The following is a 27,550-nucleotide window of genomic DNA, read 5'->3' as shown; positions in this document are numbered from 1 at the left end:
ATGATTCTAGAAAAATAGGCCTTGTATATGCTTTAAACCAGTAAAGAGCTTTGAGTGCTTACTAAATGGAAAGCTTTGTGTTTTTATTAATTTTTTACTTTTCTTTTTTGAGATGGAGTCTTAGTCTGTCACCCAAGCTGGAGTGCAGTGGCGTGACCTTGGCTCACTGCAACTTCTGCCTCCCGGGTTCAAGTGATTCTCCTGCCTCAGTCTCCCGAGTAGCTGGGATTACAGGTACCCACGACCACACCTGTCTAGTTTTTGTATTTTTAGTAGAGACGGGGTTTCACCATGTTGGCCAGGCTGGTCTTGAACTCCTGACCTAAGGTGATCCACCCACCTAGGCCTCCCAAAGTGCTGAGATTACAGGAGTGAGCCACCGCACCCGGCACAAAATCTTCGTGTTTTTAAAGATATTAGACATGCTTCTTGTTTAAAAAAAAAAAAATCTTAATAATGCAGGAGAATAAGAGAAACTTTTCCAAAACAGAGAAATCATTGTGATTATCTCATTGGAATGTTGGATAATATAGTCCGTTTCATTAAACATCAAGCGTGCTATGGATTTTCCATTTTTATAGGATTTGTATCTCAATTGAGGTAATACTGCTAATTCTTGTACTTCATCTGAAGATGAAAAATGTAGGCCAAAATCATAGACCTTGCATAGAAGCTGGATAATGAAGACAGCTCTGGTGGAACACGTAGACATACGCACACTGATACACATATATATAAAGTATAAGCACATATATTTTTTAAAGTTTATTTTTAAAGTTTTAAAGCTTTTAAAGCAAAAGCCGGCCCCTCCCCTCTCCTGGAGTAGGCAGGCCCCGCCCCTTTCCTCAAGTGGACGGGGACAGCAGTTGCCTGGGCAGCTTTCCTTGTGATGCCACAGGTTCCTCTGGACACATTGCTGCCTGGCCACGCCTCTTTTCCCTTTCATCTTTCTCATTGACCAATGGGCTTGGAGCATTAAGGCCCCGCCCCATTCTGCATTCTAGTGGTGCCCTGGTTACGCCTCCTCTGGCTCAGTCGCACAGCTGCCTGGTAGGTGACTGGACGTGTTCGCTGATGTGGCCCCAACCCTGCCCCCCTCCCCACCCCACGATGTTAGAAGAAACTCAACAGAGTAAACTGGCCGCAGCCAAGAAAGAGGTAAAACGCATCAGATCATGGCCCCCCTAACCCAGCCACAGATTCCCTTTGATGGCAAGACCACTGCCAGAGTCCATACCACTCTTGAGGCACACGGGGCTGGGTCCCCCCACCCTGGCGCCTCTATGCTCCCCCCAACCAAAGTCTTGTCAGTCAGCCCCGCCCCTTCAGCAAGCAGCCCAGGCCCTGCCCTCACCAATCACCCCAGGGTGACTTTGGGCAAGTGACTTCTGGGGCTCCCCGCTCCATAATCAGCCTTCACGTCCTGCCACCCCAAGCCCGACCTCCCTGAGTTCTTTGGGCTCTCCAAGGACCTGGGCCCCCCAGCCCCAGGCCCCACCCTCGCCAGTCATCCCTGGGTGACTTTGGGCTGGTGACTCCTGGGGCTTCCTGCTGCAGACTCCGCTCTCCCCTCCTGCTGACCCAAGCCCGACATCCCTGGGCTCTTTGGGCTGGTGTCTCCATGGACCTGGGTCCCAGCCCTACATCCCCCCGCCCCGCCATTGTGAATCGGTGACTCAGCCATCACACTGATATTCTTCCCCTCCCCCCCACAGGAGGAGTGGAATGTAGTGATGTCACAGTCCCCCAGGAACCCTCATTACTGCTTCAAGACCGGCCTTTGATCTTACAACCCAGTCCCCTAAGCATTCTCACCCCATTTCTGGTTCCTCTGGTCACAGCACAAATTTCCAGCTGGAAGGGGAATGGGGACTATGGGACCTAGGGGCAAGAGGTTTCAGGCTGCCTTACTCCCTTCACATAGACATTGACAGTGTGAAAAGCCTACACTTCCCCTGTGAGCTCAAAACATTGACAGTATCTCTGGGTGGCGATGGGAGAACAAGTTTGGTTTGGTTTGGTTTTCTCCCAGGCTTCTACTCTCCAGAGAGACTTTAACATTCTTTTCTGAGTTCTCCACCTCATATTCTAATTCTCCACGGTTCTGGGGCCAGACTGTCCTTCAGTCAGTGGTCGCTGGAGTGAGATTTGCTCATCTTCTGTGGACTAGAACTTGGGAAATTGAACTTGACAACTTGAATCTTCCTCATATCATCTCAACTTGGGGTACATTGGGTGCCACAGGATAAATGTGGGAGATCTTTCTGAAGCATCCATTTCCCTTGATTCTCTTGAGAAAAAACATTAATGTACTTAGGGATGACAGTCACATAGGTTTCTAAGAGTATACCAGACTTCTCTCTGAAATGAGACTTGAGTTGTCCTCTTTCTGATAAATTCCCAGATTTAACAAGAAAGCTGCCTTCTGCCATGAGGACACATTGATATAAAAGTTTGAGAGGTACTGGTGCACTTCACACTAACAGACATGTGAGGATGTGTGACTGTAACCCACACAGAGTGCAGTTCCTGTCTACTTAATGTTTACTTTTCTACCTCTGCCTCTGGTTTTGGTCCCTGGCAGCTACTGATTCGTGGCAAAACCCCAGAGCTTGGAGTCAGAAGACTGAGTTTAAGTTCCATTATTGCCCCCGCCCTTTTTTTTTAGCCATAATATCCATCCCTCTCAGTCACTAAGTGATCGTGACAACACCTTGTACAGTTGTTGGTGGCATTAAATCAGATGGTGTATAAGAGTATTTTGCAAAAACTATAAAGGAGGATGTGGCTGTAGAGGCTGGAAGTTCTCATGAGTGTTACTGCTCTTCTTTCCCACAGCTAAAAGAATATCAGCAGAGGAACAGCCCTGGTGTTCCGGCACGAGCAAAGATGAAAAAGAAAAAACCTGGCAGTAGCCCTGAGACAACCACTTGTTTTGGTTGGCACTCACCTGGGGATGTGAGTCTTGGCTGGCCTGGCTCCTGGGGACAGGGGGCCCAAGGGGCAGTGGAGGGTAATTGTTAAGATTGCTGGGTACTGATTAAGAATTCTGGGTTTGAATCCTGCCTCTCCCTCTTCTAGGGATCTGATTTACGGCAAACTTCTTGAGCTCTTTGGGCCTCTCTTTTCACATCTGTAAAATCGGGGAAGTATTGTTTGACTTCCATTTGTGAAGTTTAAATGAGATTCCTTATTGTTGTTGTTTTTATGTTAATCCCTAGTACATGGCTGGCTGTAAACACCCAGGATACTCAGGAAATGGTCGTTGCTGTTTGATTTTCCTGATCCCCAGTCTCAAGGGGAAGCTGGGCCAATGAGTACAGCCACTTGCCATCAGGCTGTACCTATAGGAGTCACTGAAGGGGGCCCAGGGTGCATTGAGGAGAGCCCCAGGCACTAGGAGCAAGAGAAGGTCTAACTTGCCACCAGCTTGCTGGGTGACCACAGAAAAATCACTTCTTCCGCTGGGCTTCGTTTCCTCCTCTGTAAGATGATACTGGATAAGATCAGTGTCTTTCAAACTTGTTTTTTAGCTGGAGCCCCCTTAGTTCAAGTGAACCCTTACTCAGGAGTCTGTCTTTTTTTAATAGAGGTGGAGGTCTGGAGCTCTACCAGATTCATCACCCATGTCCTGGGCCTGAGGAGAGGGGTCCAGTGAGCGTATTAAGAGCTGCATTGGTCAGGTGACGCCACTCTGTGACTGCATCGCTCAGGGGAATTTTCCATCTATTTGTTCCTGCCCCTGGCAAGGCAGCGGGTGGCCATTTGGAAGAATGGCACAGGCCATGGTTTTAATCTCCTCTGCTCTTCTTCAGCGTTTTGTTTTCCTGAACCCACATCTTCCCCCTGCCCTGATTTTCTTTCTTCTCTCTAAGCCACTTTTGTCTTTCTCCCCCTGCGCTTGTTTTTCCCTTGTCACCTCCTGTAGATTCAGGACATTCTGAAGGTGGTGGTGTCCAACCTTAAACATTCCGATGGGGTAGTGCTCCCCCATTGGAGAAGTGGAAGGTGAGGCAGTGCCAAGACCCCTCTCTGGCTTGCTGTCTCCAGCTGTGTAAGCCCCTGAGGCTTCTCTGATTTGGGGGATACTTGGCCTCTGCCTTGTTTTATGTTGCTGCCATTAACTTTCAGCCTGTTTATGTCTGCCTCTTCACCTGCTTGATTGACTGGGGTTTTTCCTTCCCCATATCTTTTATCATCTTGGAAACTTTGAGACCTTAAATTTTAAAAGTAATTTGGGAATAACATACAGAGCAGGCATGTGGGATTTGGGGCTTTTTTTTTTTTTTTTTTGAGACAGACTCTCACCCTTTCACCCAGACTGGAGTGCAGTGGTGTGATCTCAGCTCACTACAACCTCTGCCTCCCAGGTTCAAGTGATTCTCTTGCCTTAGCCTCCTGAGTAGCTGGGATTACAGGCACCTGCCACCACGCCCAGCTAATCTTTGTGTTTTTAGAAGAGACGGGGTTTCACCACGTCGGCCAGGCTGGTGTTGAACTCCTGACCTCAAGTGATCCACCCGCCTCACCCTCCTAAAGTGCTGGGATTACAAGCATGAGCCACCATGCCCGGACCCCTGCTGTTTTATACTTTCTCTATATCCATAACTGTTTCCTATGTAATTTGTTTGAATTTCTCATTTTTATAATTCCCACATCATCTGTTACCCTGAAGGATCTGGAGGTAAGAGGCCTTGGGCCAAGGTGCAGTGACCCTGCAGGCCAGCCCTCCAACCTCCTCTCACAGCAGGGGCTCCGCCAGCTGAGACAGCCTGACAGCCCACACACACCCCAGCCCTAATGATCGTTCTCTTTACCTCTCGCCACAATCCTCCTCCAACTCCTCCTGTCTGCATGTGCCTCAGAGCTGGTACCAAGAACTGGAAGTAGCCCTACAGTCAAGCTACACAACAATCAATGAACTAAATGAAAACATAGAATCATTGGTAAGAGTCCAGTGGGGTCCCGTGAGTCCACGCTGCCAATCCTGGGCCTTAGTTCCCCTTGGGGCCCTGAAGAAAGGAGTTGGGGGCCCCTGATGCCAAGGACACATGGGGAGCTGGAGCACCCAGGCCTCACCTGGAGGGACCCCAGAGCAAGGAGCATGCAGCATGGCTCTTCTGTCGCTGCCCTCTTTGCCAACTCTCTCTCCTCCAGACACCCCACTCCAATCATTGCCACACATGCCCTGGGGTTGTCACCTCTCAGGGAAGCGCTAGCCTGACTGGTTGCCAGGGGCCCCATATTTCTGCCCTGACTCAGTCCCTAATTTCCTCTTTGAGTCTGGACAAGCCACCTCTCCTCCTTGGGCTCATGTTTCTGGAGGAGGTAGAGCATCAAAGGTCTCTGTTAGCTCTGAAAGTCCAAGATTTAAAGGCCTCTAGAATGGAAACCTGAGGGCCAAGGGCTCCTGTCTGTCCTTTTCCATCCTATAACTGCTGTGAAGAACCATAATTGTCCTGTATGTGCTCAGTAACTGTTTGTGGAATGAAGGCACCTTTCTAAATCACAAGCTGGCAGAAGGGTGGGTCTTTCTCAGTCTCCGTCTCTAGAGGTTTATGTTACCGTCCTTTCGAGAGAATCCAGATTGAGACTTTGAGTTCTGTGGCCGTGGGCAAAAGCCAACAAAGACACAAATCCTCTGTCTTTGGGAGCTTGAGGAGAGTTGACCAGTTCTTGCCATTGGGTCTGAGTACATTGCCTTTAAAATCCATTCCTGACCCCTGCCTACCGCTTCCTGGTCTGGGGAGTAGAGTTGAGGGGGCCACCCTCAGTCACCTGAATTTGACTCTCCCCACAGAAACAGAAGAAGAAAAAACTGAAACATCAGCTGGAAGAAGTAACGTGATTTCTTTGCTCACAACATGACTGCCGGGTTTGGGTGGCACTCAGATGTAGAGGCACCAAATCTCGTCTCGCCCACTCCCAGCCTGGGGAAGAAGGCTGACCACTCAGATTCCACCCCATCCCCACAGGATCCCTGATAACCTGGTCCCATGGGTGGGCCTGTCCTGGGGCATTGGTGGCATTCCGGGGGTGTGTCTCTTGCTATGCCATCTCTGCCTCCCTGTGGTAAGAGCTCTGTCTTCCTATAGGCAAAGAAAGCAAACAAGGAAATACACGAAACACAAACGGAGCAGTTAGAGGTGAGTGGCGGGTGGGGAGCTTTCTCCTGTCCTCCCGAGAATGTTTCTTTCCTTCTCTTTCAGCACTTGCTTGGCTTTTCTCCCAAACATTCAATTCCAGGCAATCAACATCCTCACGTTGGAAAAGGAAGACTTGAAGACCGCCCTTTACCATACTAAACGTGCTGCCCAACACTTCGAAGGTGGGAATCTGGGCATCCCATCATCCTTCAACCTGGCACTTTGACAGGTCTTTAGGGGGAGTCCTTTGGGCCCCATCTCAACCTCTCTCATTACAGAAGAGTCCAAGGATCTGGCTGGCCGCCTGCAATACTCCTTACAGCGTATTCAAGAATTGGAGCGGGCTCTCTGTGCTGTGTCTACACAGCAGCGGGAAGAGGACAGGGTGAGTCCAACCAGCTGCCCCATCCCCTGGCAGCCTGGCTTCCCAGATGGAGGAGTGAGCCTAAAGGTCCCTTCTGCGGGATGGAGTGTCCTGCCCAGAAGTCAGCATGGTCATTTCTCACTACTTTTGTGTATGGTTGTTAGAGGCAGCCTGGGGCTGAGTCAGCTGCTGTGGGTGAGTTGGGGGGCACTGTGGGGAGTGAGCACTGGATGCAGAGCTCAGAGGCCAAGTGCCTGCCCTGCCCTTACCTGGCTGTGGCCTTGGCTAAGTCCTAGGTGGGGTATTTGGTACTTGTACTGTGAAGGTACAGAAGAGTACCTTTAGTATGTTACCATTTCTGTAGAGAGAGGAAATGTGTGTTTGTGTGTGTGTGTGTGTGTATGTGTGTGTACATGCTATGATGAGATACATAAAACATGTCTGCAAGCATTCATAAAAAAACTCAGGAGAGAGTAACAGGGTGCCTGGGAGACACTTCCCTTCTGTACCTTCTGAGTTTTAGACTATGCGAATGTATCATCTTTTCAAAAAGTGAACAAAAGATTAATTTTCCCCTTCCTATCTGTGCCCCCACCCCCAGCAAGAAAAATGGGCTTAGAGAATCAGATAGACCTGGGTGTTCAAATCCCAGCTCTGTCTAAGTGATCTTAGGCAAGCCCTTCACCTCAAACACTCCATGTTTTTCATGTACACAGTAGAGGTAATCCTAGTAACTGTCTTATATGGTGGTTGTGAGGATTAAATGGGATTGCTAGCATGGAACCTGGTGAAGCACTCCATAACAGTTCAAACAGTGGTAGTAATAACAGCAATAACAATAGCAATATTATCTGATCTCTCTGGGCCTCTGTTAGCCAGCTGTAAATTCGATCTCTTTCCCTGTCCCTTCCAACTTTACTGAGTTCTTTTAATAACCAGGCCACGGGCTTGGAAATGCCTTGATCTTTACTAACCGAATTGTATATTGAGCCTAGCCCTAGCCCTTTTAAGGGGCACTGCCTGGGCTCCCCAGATGGAAACTTCTCACTCTTCACCATCCAGTCCTCGAGCTGCAGTGAAGCGATCCTCCAGCGGCGGTTAAAGCAGACCCTAAAGAAGGGGGCGCTGCTGAACGCCCACATGACACAGGTGAGGCTTTGCAGAGGGAGGGATGTGGAAGGAAGATGACCCCAGGTGGCCTGGAGCAGGTGAGGACCAGTGACAGCCCTTCCTAACTTCTGTGCCAATTTCTTGCAGATGACAGAGTCTCTTAAACAAGTGGAATTAGAGAGAAACGAGTATTCTTATCATATAAAAGCAGAGAGGGCCCGGTGGCAGGAGAGGATGAGGAAAATGTCGGTGGAGGTGAGACCTGACCCTTCAGCCCCCCATCTTAGATAGGTCACTGGATCTTTCTGGGCATCTGTAAAATGGGAATAGTACAGCCAGAGGTGGTCATGGGTCTGGGCTTTGTGGAGATGGGGGCAGAGAGGGAGATGGTAGCCTGTCCAGCCACCAGCCCCTCTCTCCAGGGCCCTTTCCCCTGTGCTTTGGGCAGACTCTTACATTGAAAGAGGAGAAGAAACGTGACATACAGCGGATAGAGGAGCTGGAGAGGAGCTTGTCCCAACTCTACAACCAGATAGGTAAGATGGGGCTGGTGTGACCTGGGAGCAGGAGTGGCATCAGAGGTCTGTGGGGGTGGCTTAGAATGCCCCAGGGAGGTGGGTGGATGTAAGGGCTTTGAGGCAGAGGGAAAGAGGTCTGTGCCAGAAGACGGCAAGTTTTGTCATCTCCATAGCCTCAGGGTCCCCATCAGCAAAGAGGGAGGGGTGTCCGTTGTCAGCCACCCACAGTGCTCTCTATGTGAAAGTGGCTTGGAAATTGGCTACCATCGGGTGCGAGGAATCATTAGCAGTGAGGCCAAGTTTGGGAAGCCTGAGAGGAGCTATGCATCAAGAGGAGGGTTTTTTTGGAGGGGGGTGGGGGGGTGGGGAATCCAGAGGCCCTTATTGTCTGCTTCATTTCTCAGCTGAGCCCCAGTCCCCGGCACCCTGGGGCTCAGCAGGGACCTCTGAGTTGGAGCGGCTGCAAGATGAGGCCAAACAGCTGAGGAAGGAAGTGGAGGTACTGGAGGGAAAGCTCCAATCCCAGGTGGAAAACAACCAGGCCTTGAGTCTCCTGAGCAAGGAACAAAAGCAGAGGCTCCAGGAGCAGGAGCAGAGGCTCCGAGAGCAGGAGGAGCGGATGCTGTGGGAGCGGGAGAGACTGTGTGAGACAAACCAGAAGCTTCAGGAGCAGCAGGAGATGCTACAGGAGCAGGGTGACAGGCTGCGAAAGGAGGAGCAGAGGCTGCGAAAGCAGGAGCAGAGGCTGCGAAAGGAGGAGGAGGAGAGGCTATGAAAGGCGGAGGGCAGGCTGCGAAAGGCGGAGGGGAGGCTGCGAAAGGAGGAGGCGACGCTGCGAAAGCAGGAAGAGAGGCTCACACACTCCCAGAACCACAGGCTCGACAAGCAGCTGGCCGAGCCACAGCGCGGCTTCGAGGATCTGGTGGGTTGCCCCACCTGGGGAGCCTGCCCTCATCCCTATCCCTCCAGGCCTTTGTTTCCCCACCTGTAAAATGGGACAGTGTAGCCCTCACATGAAATGGTACTTCTAAAGGCACCTGTGAGCCAGAGCTCATCAGGCCCTCCTCTGAGGGCTGTGGGGGAGAGGGGATGATTTTTCTAACCTGCCTCCACCCTTCCCGGTGACATGGGAGGCAGACACCAAGTTCAGGGGTCCCCAGCTGCAGCGGATGGCCACTGATTGCTTCTGTCTGTGCAGAACAACGAGAAGAGCGCACTGCAATTGGAGCAGGAAGCAAACGAGTTGCAGGAGAAGCCAGGCGAGGTGAAGAAGATGGTAACCTCTGCCCCATCCAAGAAGGGCTGGGAGGCGGGCACCAGCCTCGGGAGGGGAGGTGCCAGGCCAAAGGCAGCTCCAGCTAGGGGGCAGGTGACCCCAGCACCCTCCAGGGCAGCCCTATGAATGTTTCTTGCTTCCTGCCCTGTGACTTTTAGAGGTGGGTATCCCTGGGCTCCTCTCAGATGTGGACATCATCATCCCAGCTAGAGGCATGGATTCCCCCAATCATAGGGGAAGAGATGGTGGTATAAGAGGCTCCTTATGCCGGGCACGGTGGCTCGTGCCTGTAATCCCAGCACTTTGGGAGGCTGAGGCGGGAGAATCACTTGAGGTCAAGGGTTTGAGACCAGCCTGGCCAACATGGCGAAACCTCGTCTCTACTAAAATTAAAACAACAACAAAAAAATTAGCCAGGCATGGTGGCACATGCCTGTAATCCCAGCTACTCAGGAGGCTGAGGCGTGAGAATCACTTGAGCCCGGGAGGTGGAGGTTGCAGTGAGCTGAGATTGCACCACTGCACTCCAGCCTGGGCCACAGAGTGACACTGTCTCAAAACAAAACAAAAAAGCCTCCTTAGATTCAAACTGGATTCCGGCCTCGGTTCCGCTGGTCACCATTCAACTACTGTTCATCTCTTAGTCTCTGTTTCTGTAACTTCAAAAGGAAGTTAGCATTTTCCTTGCAGAGGCACTGAGAATTGAATGGGAGAATACATGGAAAGCATTAGGCATGTAGCACACTTAGCAGATGGTGGTTGGCTCCCTCTGCTTTTCCACCAGTCTGTGGCCTACAGTTTAAATGGTGGGAAGAAGGATGTGAGATTTGAGGCTGGGGAAGGAGGCATGGGGTTCTAGGCAAGGGAGGAAGTCTCTTAGGCCTGGAGCAGGGGACCAGGGTCCTGGGCAGGTGACAGAGCCCCCACAGTGCCCTGGCTACCCTATTAATGGGCCCAGAATCTGGAAGCCAGCCACCATGTGCCCTCATGCCCAGGGACTTCCTGCAGGTGGAGCTGAAGAGCCAAGAGTCTCAGAGTCTGCAGCAGCAGTGAGACGAGTACCTGGGTCACCTGCAGCAGTACGTGGCCACCTATCAGCAGCTGACCTCTGAGAAGGAGGCGCTGCACAGGCAGTTACTGCTGCACACCCAGCTCATGGACCAGCTGCAGCAGCAGGAAGCTTGGGGCAAAGCGGTGGCTGAGATGGCCCGCCAAAAGTTGCAGGAGACCCAGGGAAGGGAGTTGCTGAGGATGGGCCCCCGAGGGGAATGACCTGGCAACCTCCGTGCCTTCTCACTCTGTTTCCTGTCCCCTTAGGAGCGCCTAGAAGCTGCCAGCCAGCGGAACCAGCAGCTGGAGACCCAGTTGAGCCTCATGGCTCTCCCTGGAGAAGGTACAGGAGACCACTCAGATGAAGAGGAGAGAGCCCCAGGAGGAAGGGGGGACTGTTAGCAGCATAGGATTGAGGAGTTGGAAGAGACCTTTAGAACAGCTGGTCATTATGCCAACTGGGTGTCTGCACTAAGTTCAGCATCAACATGGTGACCTCCTGGGAACAGGGGGCCACCAGGTTGCCTAAGGATGAATGAACTGGCCCAGATCAGAAAGGGAGCAGGTCAGGACTCCCGCACTGACAAGTAGTGGGACTGTGCCTGGGCAATGTAGCAAGATCTTGGTTCTTAAAATGAAAAATAAAGAACAGCAGCTCATTCCCCTTTGGGGAGGGTCTGGCTCAGGGTTACACAGTAAGGGTGGGGACAGTGGTGGGCTCACAGTACCACCTTTGTTGGGTTGTATGAGGACCCCTCTGGCCACCTCCCCACAGGAGATAGAGAAGATCTGGACGGTGGGGAGGAGGAGGCGCCTCGGCCCACGCCAAACATCCCAGAGGACCTGGAGAGCCGGGAGGCCACGGTGAGCCTGACTTTCCCTGCTCCTACTTTGCCGCCTTCCTCTGTGGTCCCTCCCAGACCCCCTTATGCTCTTGGTTTTCCCGCCTTCTGATTGCTCTGGACCCTCACCCCTTCTGGGAGCCAGTGGTCAGACGCCATTTCACCTGTAACAGGTGCACTCTCTGAGGCCCCAAGGGAAGGGGCTGTGCTTCACCTCCCTGCCCCATTTGTTCTGTGTATGCCCCTACAAGAATACTGACCCCTTGCCTTCAAGTGGCATTTTTCAACTCCGCTGGAGCCAGTTCCCAGGAGGAGCAGGCACGGCTATGTGGGCAGCGGAAGGTGCGAAGGCTGTGCTGCCTGCAGCTGGCTCATCTGGTGGCCTCGGCCTGGAAGGAGCCAGAGGCAGAGGCCCCGGCCCCAGGGACTGGGGGTGAGTTTGTGTGTGGGGAGAGCTACTGGGTCCTGAAGGAGGCCATGGAGCAGGTGAAGGTGAGTGAGTCCTGGCATGGGCTTAGAAAAGTGGGGGTGGGGCAGGACAGGTCACTCCCGAGATGTGACCCCATTATTTTGGCTCCAGAGCAGCTTTATGGACCTCCCGAAGGAGAAGGCGGACGGGAAGGAGCAGGTGGAGAAACTAGAGCTTGGAGTCATCCAGCCCTCTGGAGCGACAGATGGCATGAGTGAGCCGGAGGCCAGGGCATGGCAGGGGGAGCTGCAGGGCCGTTGGAGGGGCCCCAGTGTCTGAGCCGTGTCCTCTCTCAGGAGAGTACATCACCATACATGAGAGCCAGGGGGCAGTGCCAAACACGCGCACCAGGAGATGGAGGATGCCATCATTCTGGCCCAGAATGAGGAGGAAATGAAGGTAGGGTGTGCAACATCTTTGTGGGGGTGGGGGTTGACATGGGCGCTGGTGCCGGCTCCGGAGTGGCAGCTGAGCACCCCTCCATTCAGGCGAATCTACTGGAGCTGTAGGAGCTGATGTTGCCACTTGTAGGCGACCACAACGAGGGGCATGACAAATTCCTCACCGCTGCCCAGAACCCTGTTAATGAGCCCGCTCCAGGGGCCCAGCCCCCCAGGAACTTGGGGCTGCCAACGGGCAGAGTGCTGAGTAGAGCCCTCAGGTGGGGTGGGCAGGCAGGAGCAGGGGAGGCTAGCACTGTGCTCAGACCCCCGCCTCCCTCTCTCTGAAGATTTTTATGAGGTGAGCCTGGACAACAGCATGGAGCCTGCACCAGGAGCGGCCAGGGAGTGTTCTCCCCATGACAACCCCACTGCACAGAAGATCACGCAGCTGCTTCCTGTAATGCAGGACACCCAGGAGCACCCAGGCTTGCCCAGCAAACCCTGCGTGCCATTCTTTTACCGAGCAGCCAAGAACAGGGAGGTAAACATCATCATAATCTAAGAGCTGGTCAAGAAATTTAAAAACAACAACAAAAAGTGATGGGGTTAATCTCCCACACAATTCATTTACTCCATTTGAATGTTAGAGCCACTCATGTTTATTTGTGTTTCTAATTTACAGTTTATTTGTAAAAAGTTAAGGGAGAGTGGGTCTTTCCCTGATGTTCACTCTGGCATCCTTTAGCATTTTTCTTTTTTGAGAATTGTAGGTCATTAGTACACATATCGAGTTTGCCCTTAGGTAGTGGGAGTTCAAACACACAAAGACCCACTATCTGCACAAAACTATTCTTGCTGGTTTGGAATAGGCTGCCATGCTTTTTTAATGTTAGTGCAGCATGTATATTCATTACAGAATTCAGATAAAATGTGCTTATGTTCTGCTGTTACGTTTGATTGAATCCTAACCACAGTGAGCTCTTCATTAGCTCAATATGTGGTTTGCCCTCAAGTGCGCACTGTTTATTACTTTGTAATATGCCACTGTGAGTACTGACCTTTAGAGTTGTTTAAAGGCCGAGAACTGGAAACAGCCTTTCTCCTATTTTCTGTGTGTTGGGGATGGGAATAATAACATTTTGGGGAGCTTTTTAAATCTCACAGAAGAGGAAAGTGGCCTGCTCTGGCAGGTGTGTGCAGGATAGTGTTTCATGTGTTCTGGTGCCAAGAATGAGCGCTGTACTATGGTGGCTCCCTTAGGATTTGTATGTGCTCTGGGCTCTTGAAGATATTGCATCATGAGCTGCAGCGGTTGTACCCTTTCTCGATGACCTAAAAAGGGATTATTTCTGAGGAATGAAAGGCTCCCATCATTGACTGTGGATGTGGAAAACCTTTTCTAGCTTAGAGCATTTATATCTACAATACATTTTAAAGTCAGAGTTCATGTTACCTGTTTTAGTCACATGAATAGATGTCCCAGTCCACAAAAGGGCACTGGTTGGCATTCTTCTTAATGTATTTAGTAAAGATCCTAAGAAATCCTTTAAGAGCTTAAATGTCCCTGGAAGAGGCATACAGGCTCTAGTCAAGAATGAATTCGAGTGAAGGAAAGCTGTGTGACACTTGGCCTTCCTCTATGTTCATGGAGCTTCTTTGAGGCTAGAAGATTGATTTTTACCATCTAGACCTCTCTGGCTAATACCTATTCTTCAACCACATTGGTTACTCTGACATAGGAATTTACTTCTTTTCTTTGAATGGAAAACACTTTTAAAAAAATAACCATTATTATAAACCAATATATGTGACAGTACTTAGTTGAAACAAAAAGGAGTTTTAGTAGACAGTATTATACTACATATGAAAATCAAGGCGAAGTTTATGCAACTTAAAATGTTTATAAGCCGCAGTGCAATCTACTGTTTGTGAAAGTCAAAGTATTATGAGGAAAAGTGTCTATACAATCACAGTTATATTTCCTCACAGAGTTCTTCACAAAGTGAAATACACTTTTATACCTCTTGGTTTCAGTTAGAGGCATATTTTGTGCCATATTTATGTTAATGTGCTTATACATGATGAGTTATTTCAGTCATACATTGCCTAAATCATAACTTTATGATGCTTGGGAAAGAATCAACAGCTAAAACTTCCTGAAGTTCTAATGTCTGTGTTCCAAAATACGTCACATTATTAGGATGCAGGGAGAGATGTATGTGCACTCTCTGGGATGGGATTTCTAGTTACTAGACCATCTCCATTTTTAGCATTTGACAACCTCATGATACTTTTATAAATATGACATTAATAGGAGAGCAATAATATGATTTTACAGATGAAATAACAGATTTGCCTGCATTCACTGAGAGAGTGCAAATATTGGGTTATTGTGACTTCAACCGACTCTTCCAAATTGTGTAAATTTATCAATGTATTAGATAAACCCAGTTTCAGAATGATAAAGAAAAACTGTTAGACCAAATAATGTGGCTAATTAGCAGTGGTACGATTTCTAGCCTCAGGGTTTAAAATGGACTTAAGGTCCTGTTCTTGCCTTCTATTTTGTGAACTTGCCACTTTTGCATTATTTGAGTTCACTTGAAAGACAGTTACTTTAAGTCCATTTTAAACGCTTGGGCTAGAAATCGTACCACGGTTAATGAGCCACCTTATTTGGTCTAACAGGTTTTCTTTATAATTCTGAAACTGGGTTTACCTAATACATTCATAAATTATTTCAAAGGAATGTTTATAGTTCAAATCACTTCACTTTTACCCTGATAAATGACTAGGAATGACCTTCAGATAGCGTTTAGCATCTGTAACCAATCTGACAATAATGTGTTCATCAGGTACCTATGGATTAAATCACACACTGGCATATTTAAGCTGGATGTCAATCTGGAAAATAAATGTACTATGTTAACTGAAATACCACCCTTTGTGTAGGTATTTTGTCCTGTGTTTCAGAAAAAGCTACAAAGAATGGAAATCCTGTGACAATAACTTAAGTCTTTCTTCAAAGCTCATGCGGTCTTTTGCAATACCTCATTCAGCCAAGTATTTGTTCTCTTTCTCATTCAGTATAAGGCAGCTTTCAATTTGCTTAGAAGGCAACATTAGAAGGTTAGAGTTCATCAGAAATATAGAATTTTAAAATGTGAGTTCAACGGAATAAAGTTGAATTTCTGTAGGAAGTAAAGAATCAAAATAGCTATTTAAAGATTGCAATATATGTTCATTATTTTTAAAGTATCTGATTAAACCTGATAGGTTTTCCAGAAATGAAAAAATTCAGTTCTAAAACCAAAGCTGATTTTTAGAAAATGTGAAAATGTAACTCAGCCCTATCCATAATACTTTCTCTAAAACTTTATCTTACAGTCACTTTAAAATAACTATTCAAAAATGTAACTGCTATGTTAATGTTTTGAGATAAGTTAAAACATGTCAAAATATGAATACTGTAGTTTTAAACAAAGAAACTGGAGGAAGGAAAAGTAGAGATGCCAATTCCAGTCCAAACCTTTATTTGCCAAGTTTTCTTAGAATGACTTTTACCAATTTATGAATTCCTGTAAACAGAATGTATAATGGAAATACTGACTTTTGTCTAAAGTGGCATTATTGACTGCTACTGTGCTGCTACTGTAATGTAATAAATTGTTGCAAAGTGCTGTTTTTGCCTTAAAATTTTATGTGTCTTGAAAACTATAGTATTAAAAGTATTGAGACTGTGCAAATGCTGGGCACACTTGGCATGAGATAATCGGTTTTTTTTTTTTTTTTTTTTTGAGACGGAGTCTCACTTTTTCACCCAGGCTGGAGTGCAGTGGCTCAATCTCGGCTCACTGCAAGCTCCGCCTCCCAGGTTCATGCCATTCTCCTGCCTCAGCCTCTCTAAGTAGCTGAGACTACAGGCGCCCGCCACCACGCCCGGCTAATTTTTTGTATTTTTTTTTTTAGTAGAGACAGGGTTTCACCGTGGTCTCGATCTCCTGACCTCGTGATCCACCCCCCTCAGCCTCCCAAAGTGCTGGGATTACAAGCGTGAGCAACCGCGCCCGGCCGAGATAATCGGTTTTAGTTTTACAAAATTGTAATGTAACTATGCAAGTGTGTTTATTAAAGGAACATAAACTAAAAAGAAGTTATGGGAATTTTAAAAAGTTGTGGGATGAAAAAGTTATGGGATAAAAAATGCTGTGGAAAAGCTGTGGCAAAAGAAGTTGTAGAAAAAAGTAGAAAAATGTTTTATGAAAAGTATTTTAAAAAGTTATGACAAGAAAGTTATGGGATTTTTTTTAAGTCATGTGATAAAATAAAACCAGGCCTCTGTCAGCATAACCAGGCAGAGCTGCAGTGGGACTCACATGTCCGGAAAACAGAGCCTTCTGGCATTCCTGGGCTTCCTCCCCTGGCCCCAGGGAACCCTCAGGCCCAGCCCTGGCAGGAGAGGCCATAATGTGGGGGGCAGGACCCCAGCCCTGGGCTCCCGGAGCAAACACGGGTGGATGGCACCACCTGGTGGCCATGCTGCCACATAGCCGTCCTGGCCTGTGGTTCTAGGGTGCTGTGTCCCACTATTCTGTGGCCTCCGCACCATGAGGCCACCCTCTATGGACACATCCTAGACCACCAAAGTTCCCTCGGTGCCCCATGTCACAGACAGCCCAAGTCAGCCCCCTTGTGGAACCTCCAGTGGCTTCTGCTGACCGAGGAGGACGCACCCCAGAAGCTGGCGTTCAAAGCCCTGCCATGTGGGCTTTGTAAAGCCATGCCCTTTCTGCTCCACCAGAACTACTTTTGCAACCATGGAGAAGTTCCATCCCATGTCTGGGCCTCAACTTCCACCTCTGCAAAAATGGGGGCCCTGCTCTGCTGTGGCACAAGGGGCAGGAGTTTGGGGAGCAAAGCTGTGGCCTTCACTTGCTGGGAGAAGGTGGGAAGCTTAATGGCTCCCACCCTGATGCCTGCCCTTAAAGGTTTGTAAGTGATTCTGTCAGGTGTTCTGGTCCTGAGCCACAGGAGAAGGAACAGCAGAGCCACCTGTGGCCACTCAGAAGTCTGCCTACCACACTTGCAAGTGTCCAGTAACAAAATCTCCCACCTATGTTCTATTTCAGCACAATCTCACATCTCTCCTTCCAATAACCCCATGAGGCATGTGGCAGTGTCCCCATTTTGCAGAGGAGGAAACTGAGGCTCAGAGACGGGGAGCTCCGTGCCAGGAAGTAGGGGACGCTGGCCTCTTTCTGGAAGCAGAAATGGGGGCTGGTCCCAGGAATACTCTCACCTGCAGGCCTGTGTTTGTGGTGAGGACCAGGGGTTGGTCATTGACAGGCAGGACAGTGACAGTGAAGGCCACAGGATGGCTCTGGTGGTCCATCTCGGAGGTGTTAGCCATCAGGACAAAACTGTCTGTCAGTGTCTGGCTCCCGTCATGCACGTAGGCGGATCAGCTGCTCTTCCACCTAGAGGCAGGCCCAGGGCTGGCAGTCAGGCCCCAGCAGCATGCTTCACGCCCTGCCTTTGGGTGCAGGAGGAGACTGACTCTTTTAGGGCTTCATTTTCCATTGGTGGAAAATGGGGACCATAAGTTCTGGCTCCGAGGAGTTGTAAGGAAGAAAGGAGATACAGTATTTAAAGCATAGGTGCTTCTGAAATGTGACTCCCCGTCTCCTCTCTGTGTATAACCCCCAGACTGGGAGTCCCTGGGGCTCCCTCTACTCTGCCCCCAGAGCTGGGCTGCAGCCCCTGGGCCTCTCTCACAGCCATTCCTATCTCCAGGAGAAGGCGCTGAGGGTCCTGGCTTGAGGTCCATCCTCCTTCTGCAGGGATCCATGCTGGGGTGGCTCCAGCACCTGCAGGCCGAGGCCCGGGAGAGTAGGAAAGTAGGGCCCAGCGATGCAGAGCAGTGGAGGGGCCAGGGTGAGGCTGCCACCCTCAGGCACACTGAAGTTTTGCACCTCCAGTGGGATGGCAGCGGGCAGCACCTCCAGCTCCACATGGATGCCCTCGAGGGGAGCATCCAGGCCTGAGGCCACATCCAGCGAGAAAGCATCGCTCCAGGCCTCAGGGCGGGAATGCAGGTACAGGACCCTGCCTGTGTCCACTGCCTCCTGGGAGAAGCTCTGCACAGGGTCCAGGCTGCGTGGCTCATCTGCCAAGGCGCCACGTGACACCATCACCAGGTAGCCGGCACTCGGTGGGCTCTTCACTGAGAATACCCTCCAGCACTCCCCCACCACCTCCTGAGGGTGCTTCTGCCCCACCCTACACTCGCATGGCCCCAGCCTCTGCCCAGCCTGCCCTCCACTTAGAGCAGCACCCTTCTTCCTCGGGGTGGAAGTCGGCCTTTAGAAGGCAGGCTCCTTCTCCGAGTCACTGTTCCCAACCCCAGGAGGGCTTGGTGCCCCTCTCCCCATTCCTACAGACTCACGAGGACTGCGTGCCTCAGTGCCAATCATCCCCAACTGTCATCTGTCCATCTCCCCCCAGTGTGAGGGCCTGGAGGACAGGCACCTGGAGGTCTGTCTCCTTTACCACGGTCCCCACACACAGGGCCCGATGGACATGGAGTCTGTGGACACAGCAAGAACGAGTTTGGATTCAGCCCTGTGGGTCTACCTGGCCGGATAAGCATCTATACGCAGGAAGCCAAAGGAATTCAGGACCAGTCAGGATGAGAGGGTGGTCTGTGAGTGCCTCTGAGACGCCCCCAAGTCCTAGAAACACTGCCTGACCATTTGGCACTTTGGTGAATCTCATTCTGTCCCCCCAGCCTGCATGGGTGGGGCCCATCCTCTCTCTCCTGTCCCATTCCCAGCAAGGAGACCAAAGGCTGCAGGCTGGGAGACAGGCTGCTGCCACCCTCCCCACCTCGGCACACCCCTCTTCCTTCCACCTCGTGGGCCTTGGGAGAGCCCTGCTGCCTGACTCCCAGAATGCAAAGGAGAAAGTGTGAAAGGACCTTGGGAGGATGGGGTTCTTCTTCCCCCCAAACACCCCTCCGTTGGGGAGGCACGTATTGCTCTGCTTCTGTCTGGCTCTCTCCGGTGCCAAGGCTCTGGGAGGCCCCGGCTGGCTCTGACTCTCACCCTGTCCTCCCACCCTCACCCCAGGCCCTGAGCCAAGTCCCTCAAGCATTCCAGCAGCTGAATGAGGACAGAGACTTGTCTGTCTGTCCTAGAGCCAGGGTGTTGGGTGGCACCCTGGGTCGGGGCAGCTGGGAACAAGCCCTGGGGGTGCTGTGGGGTCAGCTACTATTCTGATTTTCTGAAGCCATTCTCTCATTCTCTGCCTCTCTCTGGGGAAGGAGACACACCCTCCTCCCCACCTTCAGGCCACTTCCCTGGTTCAAGTCCATCCCATCTACCACTTGGTAACAGTGGAAGGAATAGTAATGAGCGTGTGTGAAATGCTTACTGTGTGGCAGGCACTGTGCTAAGCACTACACGTGTTTTCTCACTTATTCCTCATATCACATGCACAAGGCAGGCCCATCATCATGTCCATTTTTTGAGGCTTAAGGGATAATATAACTTGTCTGCCAACACACGTAGAAGCCTGGGCCACAGTCTAGGTTGTTTTTTTTTTTTTTTTCCCAAGACAATCTTACTTTGTCACCTAAGCTGAACTGCAGTGGCATGATCTCGGCTCACTGCAACCTCTGCCTCCCAGGTTCAAGCAATTCTCCTGCGCCAGCCTCCCGAGTAGCTGGGATTATAGGCATGCACCACCACACCCAGGTGATTTTTGTATTTTTAGTAGAGACGGGGTTTCACCATGTTGGCCAGGCTGGTCTCGAACTCCTGACCTCAAGGGATCCACCTGCTTCAGTCTCCCAAAGTGCTGGGATTACAGGCATGAGCCACCATGCACGGCCAGTCTAACCACCAAAGAAAACTCCTCTCCGCTTCCAATCCCACTCCCCACCCCAGCAATCCCTCTTCCACTGGAGGCCAGCATCCTTGCTCTTACATCCCTAATGGACCTGGTCACATCCCTGCTTAAACCCCACAGTGAGTGGACTTCTAGAAAAACATGGCACATTGAGCAGACAGATTTATCGCTGCTCCCTTCCAAGACTCCACTATGATGACAGTAGAGGAAATAAACAAGGCATAAATCCATAACGGCTGATGATGGGTAATGAAGGATGTCAACAAGATTCTGGAAGCTGGGAAGCAGATGGCCAGGCAGTAGCTGACTTGGTCGAGTGATGAAAGCTGAGAGTCAGATGCCTGCAGGGAGGAACCACCCAGAAGGAGAAGCCTGGAAAGGTTCAGGAATTGAGTTTCCAGGGACCCCTCCGGGCCTTAGGGCCAGGAGGGCTGAAGACAGTGGGGCTGAAAGTCTGTAAGAACTGATCAGACCCTAGATCCCCTCCCCAACCCTGAGTAGCCAAGTGACGGCCACCTGCCACCCAGCAGAGGGCTGGGGATCACTCCCTGGAGAGGGTGAACCAGGAGGCTCTGGCCCAGGAATGTTGGACATACATGAAGGCCCAAGGCAGAAGGACCTACAGAGGAAAGGGGACAAGCAAAAGTCTACACATTGAAGGGTAAGAAACACGCCACGCCCCTTCCCCACTTGGATGCTGCAGCCAGACATACTCTCCCGGGAAAAGTCAAGAGGATTCTTCTCTGGGGAAACTGGTTCACTCAGAAAAATGACCTCAGATACTGACATTAGAGGATCTCCCCAAAACAGCCCCATCTGAAGCAGTCTTTCAGCAGTGACTTGGAAAAGTCCTGCCTAAATCCACAAACTGCCCAATTAGTGTCTCTACATCTCCTTGCTATACATGAAATACAGCCAATGCATTTTAAGAAAACTTTTTTTTTGAGACAGAGTTTGTCTCTTTTGCCCAGGCTGGAGCACAGTGTCACAATCTCGGTTCACTGCAGCCTCCACCTCCTGGATTCAAAGTGATTCTCCTGCCTCAGCCTTCTGAGTAGCTGCGATTACAGGCACCAGCCACAGTGCTTGGTTAATTGTTTTGTATTTTTTTTTTAGTAGAGATAGGGTTTCACCATGTTGGCCAGGCTAGCCTGCCTCAGCCTCCCAAAGTGCTGGGATTACAGGCATGAGCACTGCACCTGGCCAAGAAAACTGTTAACATGAAACAAATATTTTTTTAAAAATAACCCAAGGGAAAGAAAAACATTTCAGGGAACAGAAGAAAAAAGTCAAATCCATGTAAGTAATAACCTCACAGAGATAAGAGACCATACTGTACCCATGAAACAAGAATAGGATCAAAAGGTACACAGGTTGAGCATCTCCAATCCCAAAATCCAAATGCTCCAAAATCCAGAACATTTGAGCACTAACATGATGCTCAGAGGAAATGATCTTTGGAGTACTTCAGATTTTGGACTTTCAGACTGGGGATTCTGAACTGCTAAGTATAATGCAAATACTCAAACAAAAAAAATCCAAAATCTAAAACACTTCTGGCCCTAAGTATTTCAGATATGAGACACGCAATATGTATTTAGTGAATGAGAAAGTTTAAGAAATTAAAAGTACAATAAAAAAATGAAAATGTTAATAGAAGGATTATAAAGTAAAGATAAATCAGATGCCTCCTAGAAAATAGAAAGAGGTGGCTGGGCACGCTGGCTCACGACGGTAATCCCAGAACTTTGGGAGGCTGAGGGAGGAGTCCAGAAGTTCAAGCCCAGCCTGAGCAACATGGCAAAACCCCATCTCTAAAAAAAATTAAAAATTAAAAAATTAGCTGGGTGTGGTGGCACACACCTGTTGTCCCAGCTACTCGGGATGCTGAGGCAGGAGGATCATTTGCACCTGGGAGCTCGAGGCTGCAGTGAGCTATGATTGTGGCACTGCACTCCAGCCTGGGCAACAAAGCGAGACTCAAAGAAAGAAAGACAGACAGAGAGAGAGAGAGAGAGAGAGAGAGAGGGAGGGAGGGAGGGAGAGAGAGAGAGAGAGGAGGGAAGGAGGAAGGGAGGATAGAAAAGAAAATAGAGATGAAAAAGTGTAAAATGTTTAAAAATAAGAAAGTGAGAGAATAGCTGAATATTAAGGGTTCCAGAAAGAGAAAATGTGAGAAAGTTATCAAATAAATAATACAACAACAGTTCAAGAACTGAAGGGCACAAGTTTCTAGATTAAAACAATCCAATGAGTGCTCCCTCAAATTAAAATAGACCAAGGCATATATTGTAAAATTTAAAATCACCAAAAAGAGAAAGACAGAGAGTCCTAAAAGCTTCCAGATTTTTTAAAAGGTCACATTCAAATCACAATGGTATGGGACCTCTTCAGAGCAATGTTGGAAACTAGAAGACAACAGAAAAATGCCTTCAACATTCTGAAGAAGAGTCACTTCCAACCCAGAAGTTGATACCAAATCAAAATATCAATCAGATGTGAGGGAAGAATAAAGACACTTCGAGATGGGCAAACCATTTACCTCCATGCACTCCTTCTCAGAAAGCTGCTTGAGCATGTGCTCCACCAAAACAAATTAAAAAAAAAAAAAAGGTACCTCCCCATAAAAAAAGTAGCATGGGATCCAAGAAACAGGAAGACCCTCCATGAATATTTTGGGGCAGGCCTAGAAAGCATCTAGTCTAAACCAAAGAACAGAGGGAAGTTGGGAGGAGGGTCCAGGAAAGAAGGGAACTGCTAGATTATCTGGTAGGGATTACCTTTGGGAAAACTGGATTAAGAAACATCTCATAAAACTGATAAAGGATCTGGAAGGCCTGGAGAAGCAAACTTGTTCTTAAAAAGAAATGCCATCTAGATGGGGCGCAGTGGCTCATGCCTATAATCCCAGCACTTTTGGAGGCCAAGGTGGCAAATCACTCGAGGTCAGGAGTTCGAGACCAGCCTAGCCAACATGGAAACCCCGTCTCTACTAAAAATACAAACATTAGCTGAGCGGGGGCGGCGGGTGCCTGTAATCCCAGCTACTTGGGAGGCTGAGGCATGAGAATCACTTGAACCCAGGAGGCGGAGGCTGCAGTGAGCTGAGACTGCACCACTGTACTCCAGCTGGGGCAACAGAATAAGACTCTCAAAAAACAAACGAACAAATAAAAAACAGAAATGCCATCTTATTACAACACTTAGTTCGGCCATCAAGATTTACAACCATAATAATAAAAACGTGGAATATGGACTTAATCCAAATATGTTAACACTAAATTGGGATGAAAGGTGAGGGGACAAATGTATGTACAGGAAGTGATGCAAAGGTGCTAAATCCCAACCTTCCAGATAATATCTAAACTGGAAAATCAATAAATGAGAGTCTAGCAATGCTTTTTGGAAATAGGAAAGTAAATACAAGAAAAAGCTAACAGTGTTAAGTTTGAAGGTGGTTGCCTAGGAAAAAGCAATGGAGGATGGGCAGAAGTGGGGCAGGTGTACAATGCTCTGCTGTTGCCATATTCTTTTTTTTTTTTTTTTTTTTTTTTTGAGACAGAGTTTTTTTGCTTTTGTTGCCCAGGATGGATTACAGTGGCATGATCTTGGCTCACTGCAGCCTCTGCCTCCCGGGTTCAAGCAATTCTCCTGCCTCAGGCTCCTGAATAGCTGGGATTACAGGCATCTGCCACCACACCAGCTAATTTTTATATTTTCAGTAGAGAAGGGGTTTCACCATGTTGGCCAGGCTGGTCTCGAACTCCTGATCTCAGGTGATCCACTCACCTCGGCCCCCCAAAGTGCTGGGATTACAGGCGTGAGTCACCGCACCCGGCCAGTAAGCAAGGTCTGATGGGACAAACGAGCCTGTGTATGAGCAGAGGAGACACAGGCAATGTCTGTGTCCACCACTCCTTGCTGCCCCACTTGCATCTCAAGTTTACTTTGGTCCAGATTGCTGGGAGGCATGAGCCACCATGCCTGGTCCTTTTCCCATTTTTAATTGGATTTATTTGTAAGAGCTCTTTGTATATTAAGAAAATTATCTCTTTGTCACAGTATTTGCTACTATTTCTCAGTCTGCTGTTTGTTTTCTGCTATAGAAATTTGAAGTTTTTATGCAATCAAATTTGTTAATGTTGTCTTTTTATAGCATCTCAGTTTTGTGTTAGAAAATCCTCTGCACCACTCCAAAGAAGTGAAATTCACCTGTTTTTCACTAATTAACCTCTTTAATCCAGATACAGAGATGCAAAGTGAAGTTTAGCTAGTGAATCTTATCCAATACCCTAATAGTATGTATCTTTATCAGTCCAGACTGACCACATGCAAACAGCACCACCTTCAGGCCAGCCTGAGAAGTCTGCACTAAGCCCCCGGATGCAGAACTCCAGGCCACAACCCCTCCAGTGATTTTTTTGGGGATGACATTATATTAACAAAGATGGGTTTTCCCACGTGTCCATCCTTACCAGGAATGGAAATGTATGCAAAAGGGAAAAGATGCAGAAGAGGATGGGATGCACAGCTGAAACTTTCCAGCAGTCCAAGAGTTCATTTACCTCTCTGTTCCTAACCTATGTCAACCGTTCACCACAAGAACTGGCACTAGCTTGTCACTGGAGAGTCCTAGAGAAGCCATCTCCTCTGTGTCTGATTCTGGTAAGCTGGTTCTTGCCAGTGTCAGCTATCCTACATGAGACAGAGAGAAAGTCACACTTAAGACCAATATATGGTGAATGCTCCTACTGAGAAGGGTCCTGGTAGCCGAGGCAGTCCCCTAATACCAGCCTGCCACAGTGGGGCAAGCCTGGAAACAAAGCCAAGTTCAAGGTTGCCCCCCCAAGAGATTTCTTTCTCCATTGGCCAAACCACGGGGGTGAGAGAGGTTCTGTTCCACCACGAAGCGTTCTTGGTTAAAAGCTTGAGAACTAATCTGGCTAACTTAAGTAAAAGGGAATTCTTGAAAGACTGTCAGGGAACTGACAGAATAGAAGGGAGCTGATGGATCAGGCTTGAGAACAGTTAGGAGCCAAGAAACAAAGAGGAAGGCCCCAAGAACCACAATAACAGTCTCTTAGCAGAAACAGTTCAGCCTCCCCACCCCATGACCTCTGGTGTTACTACAGCCATCTGTTTCCCCATCTTTCTCACTCAAATTTCCACGTGCAAGGAAAGAGCATTTGGTTGGCTCAGTCTAAGTCACATGCACACTCCCTGGATGCAGCAGGGTGAGAGAGGATCCGATCTGGCTCCTAGCTTTTCTTACTAAGACCCCACACGAAGGCAGATTCTCCACTCTGGAGACTGAAGGCCTATCAGGCAGAAAGTGTCACTACGTGTCTTTAGACTCTGAGCAAGAAAGGACTTCGCCCCAAGGAATGCTAAGCCTAAGGCATTTGGGGGCCCTTAGCTCATCTAGAGTTGATGAAAAATGGTGTGGGTGAGGAAGGGGAGAACTGCATTCCATAACAGTTCTTTCTCTAACAGTTTTGAATGGAGAGTTTAGTCCATTAACATTCAAGGTGGTTATTGATCAGTAAGGACTTACTCTTGCCATTTGGTTATTTGTTTTCTGATGGTTGTGGTTTTCTTTCTTCTTTCCTCCTTCCTGTCTTCCTTTTGGTGAAGGTGATTTTCTCTGGTGGTATGATTTAACTTCTTGCTTTTGGGTTTTTTTCCTGTATTCATTGCGTATTTTTTTTTTTTTTTTTTTTTGAGGTTACCACAAGGCTTGCAATACTATCTTATCACCCATTGTTTTAAACTGGTAAGTTTACACTGCTTGTATAAAGGAACGAACAAATAAACAAGCAAAAAGAAAACTTACCAAAACTCTACACTTTAAATTTGTCCCTCTGCTTTTTAACTTTTTGTTGTTTCTACTTATATCTTATTGTACTGCCTGTGTCTTGAAAAGTTGTTGTAGTTATTATTTTTGTTTGGTTCATATTTTAGTTTTTGTTGCTTTTTTAGAGACAGAGTCTCGCTCTGTCACCTAGGATGGAGTGCAGTGGCGCCATCTCGGCTCACTGCAACCTCCACCTGCTGGGTTCAAGTGATTCTCCCGCCTCAGCCTGCCAGGCAGCTGAGACGACAGGCACCTGCCATGACGCCCAGCTTTTTTTTTTTTTTTTTGTATTTTTAGTAGAGATGGGGTTTCACCGTGTTAGCCAAGATGGTCTCGATCACCTGACCTCGCGATCCACCCACCTCAGTCTCCCAAAGTGTTGGGATTACAGGCATGAGCCACTGTGCCCGGCCTCATCTTTTAGTCTTTCTACTTAAGAGTTCTTTGTACACCACAATTACAGTGTTATAATACTCTGTGTTTTCCTGTGTACTTACTATTCCCAGTGAGTTTTGTTCCTTCAGATGATGACTTCTTGCTAATATCCTTTTGTTTCTGACTGCGGACCTTCCTTTAGCATTTCTTGCACGATAGGTCTGCTGGTGAAATCCCTCAGCTTTTGTTTGTCTGGGAAAGTCCTTATTTCTCCTTCATGTTTGAAGGATATTTTCGCTGGATATATTATTCTAGGGTAAAAGTTTTGTTTTTTTTTTTTTTCCTTCAGCCCATCACATATATCATGGCACTCTCTCCTGGCCCATAAGGTTTCCGCTGAAAGTCTGCTGCCAGGTGTATGAGAGCTCCATTGTATGTCATTTGTTCCTTTTCTCTTGCTGCTTAGGATCCTTTCTTTATCCTTGACCTTTGGGAGTTTGAATATTAAATGCCTTCAGGTAGTCTTGAGTTAAATCTGCTTGCTGTCCTATAACCTTCTTGACCTGAATATTTATAGCTTTCTGTAGGTCTGGAAAGTTCTCTGTTATTATCCTTTTGAATAAACTTTCTACCTCTATTTCCCTACTTCCTCTTTAAGGCCAATTACTCTTGGCTTTGCCCCTTTGAGGCTATTTCTAGATCGTGTGGGCATGCTTCATTTTTTAAAATTGTTTTGTTTCCTAATTGTGTATTTTCAAATAGTTTGTCTTCAAGCTCACTGATTTTTTCTTCTGCTTGATCGATTCCACTATTAAGAGACTCTGATGCATTCTTTATTATGTCAACTGCATTTTTCACCCCCAGAATTTCTGCTTGATTCTTTTTAATTACTTCAATCTCATTGTTAAATTTATCTGATAGAATTCCAAATTCTTTCTCTGTGCTATCTTTAATTTCTTTGAGTTTCCCTGAAACCACTATTTTGAATTCTCTGTCTGGAAGGTCACATATCTCTGTTTTTCTATGATTGGTCCCTGCTGCTTTAATTAGGTTGTTTGGTGAGGTCATGTTTTCCTGGATGGTCTTGATGCTTGTGGATATTCAATGCCTGAGCGTTTAAGAGTTAGGTATTTATTGTAGTCTTCTCAGTCTGGCAGTGTATTACCCTCCCGGTTTTGATATGTGCCAATACACATGGAGAATTCCCAGCCAGAGAGGCTCCCTCAAGCCTCAGTGTTCAGGGTTTTTACTGGAA

General features: G+C 48.3%; 1 pseudogene; it reads left to right on the top strand.

The window, feature by feature from the left end:
• The first annotated feature begins 949 nt into the window (after positions 1 to 949).
• Positions 950 to 12,807, top strand: LOC129482180 (golgin subfamily A member 6C-like; annotated as a pseudogene).
• The last annotated feature ends 14,743 nt before the right edge of the window (positions 12,808 to 27,550 follow it).

The sequence above is a fragment of the Symphalangus syndactylus genome, chromosome 5, assembly GCF_028878055.3.
Source record: "Symphalangus syndactylus isolate Jambi chromosome 5, NHGRI_mSymSyn1-v2.1_pri, whole genome shotgun sequence".
In the NCBI taxonomy this organism is placed as follows: domain Eukaryota; kingdom Metazoa; phylum Chordata; class Mammalia; order Primates; family Hylobatidae; genus Symphalangus; species Symphalangus syndactylus.
The sequence above is the reverse complement of the archived record's forward strand: the minus strand, read 5'-3'. Positions and strand labels throughout refer to the sequence as shown.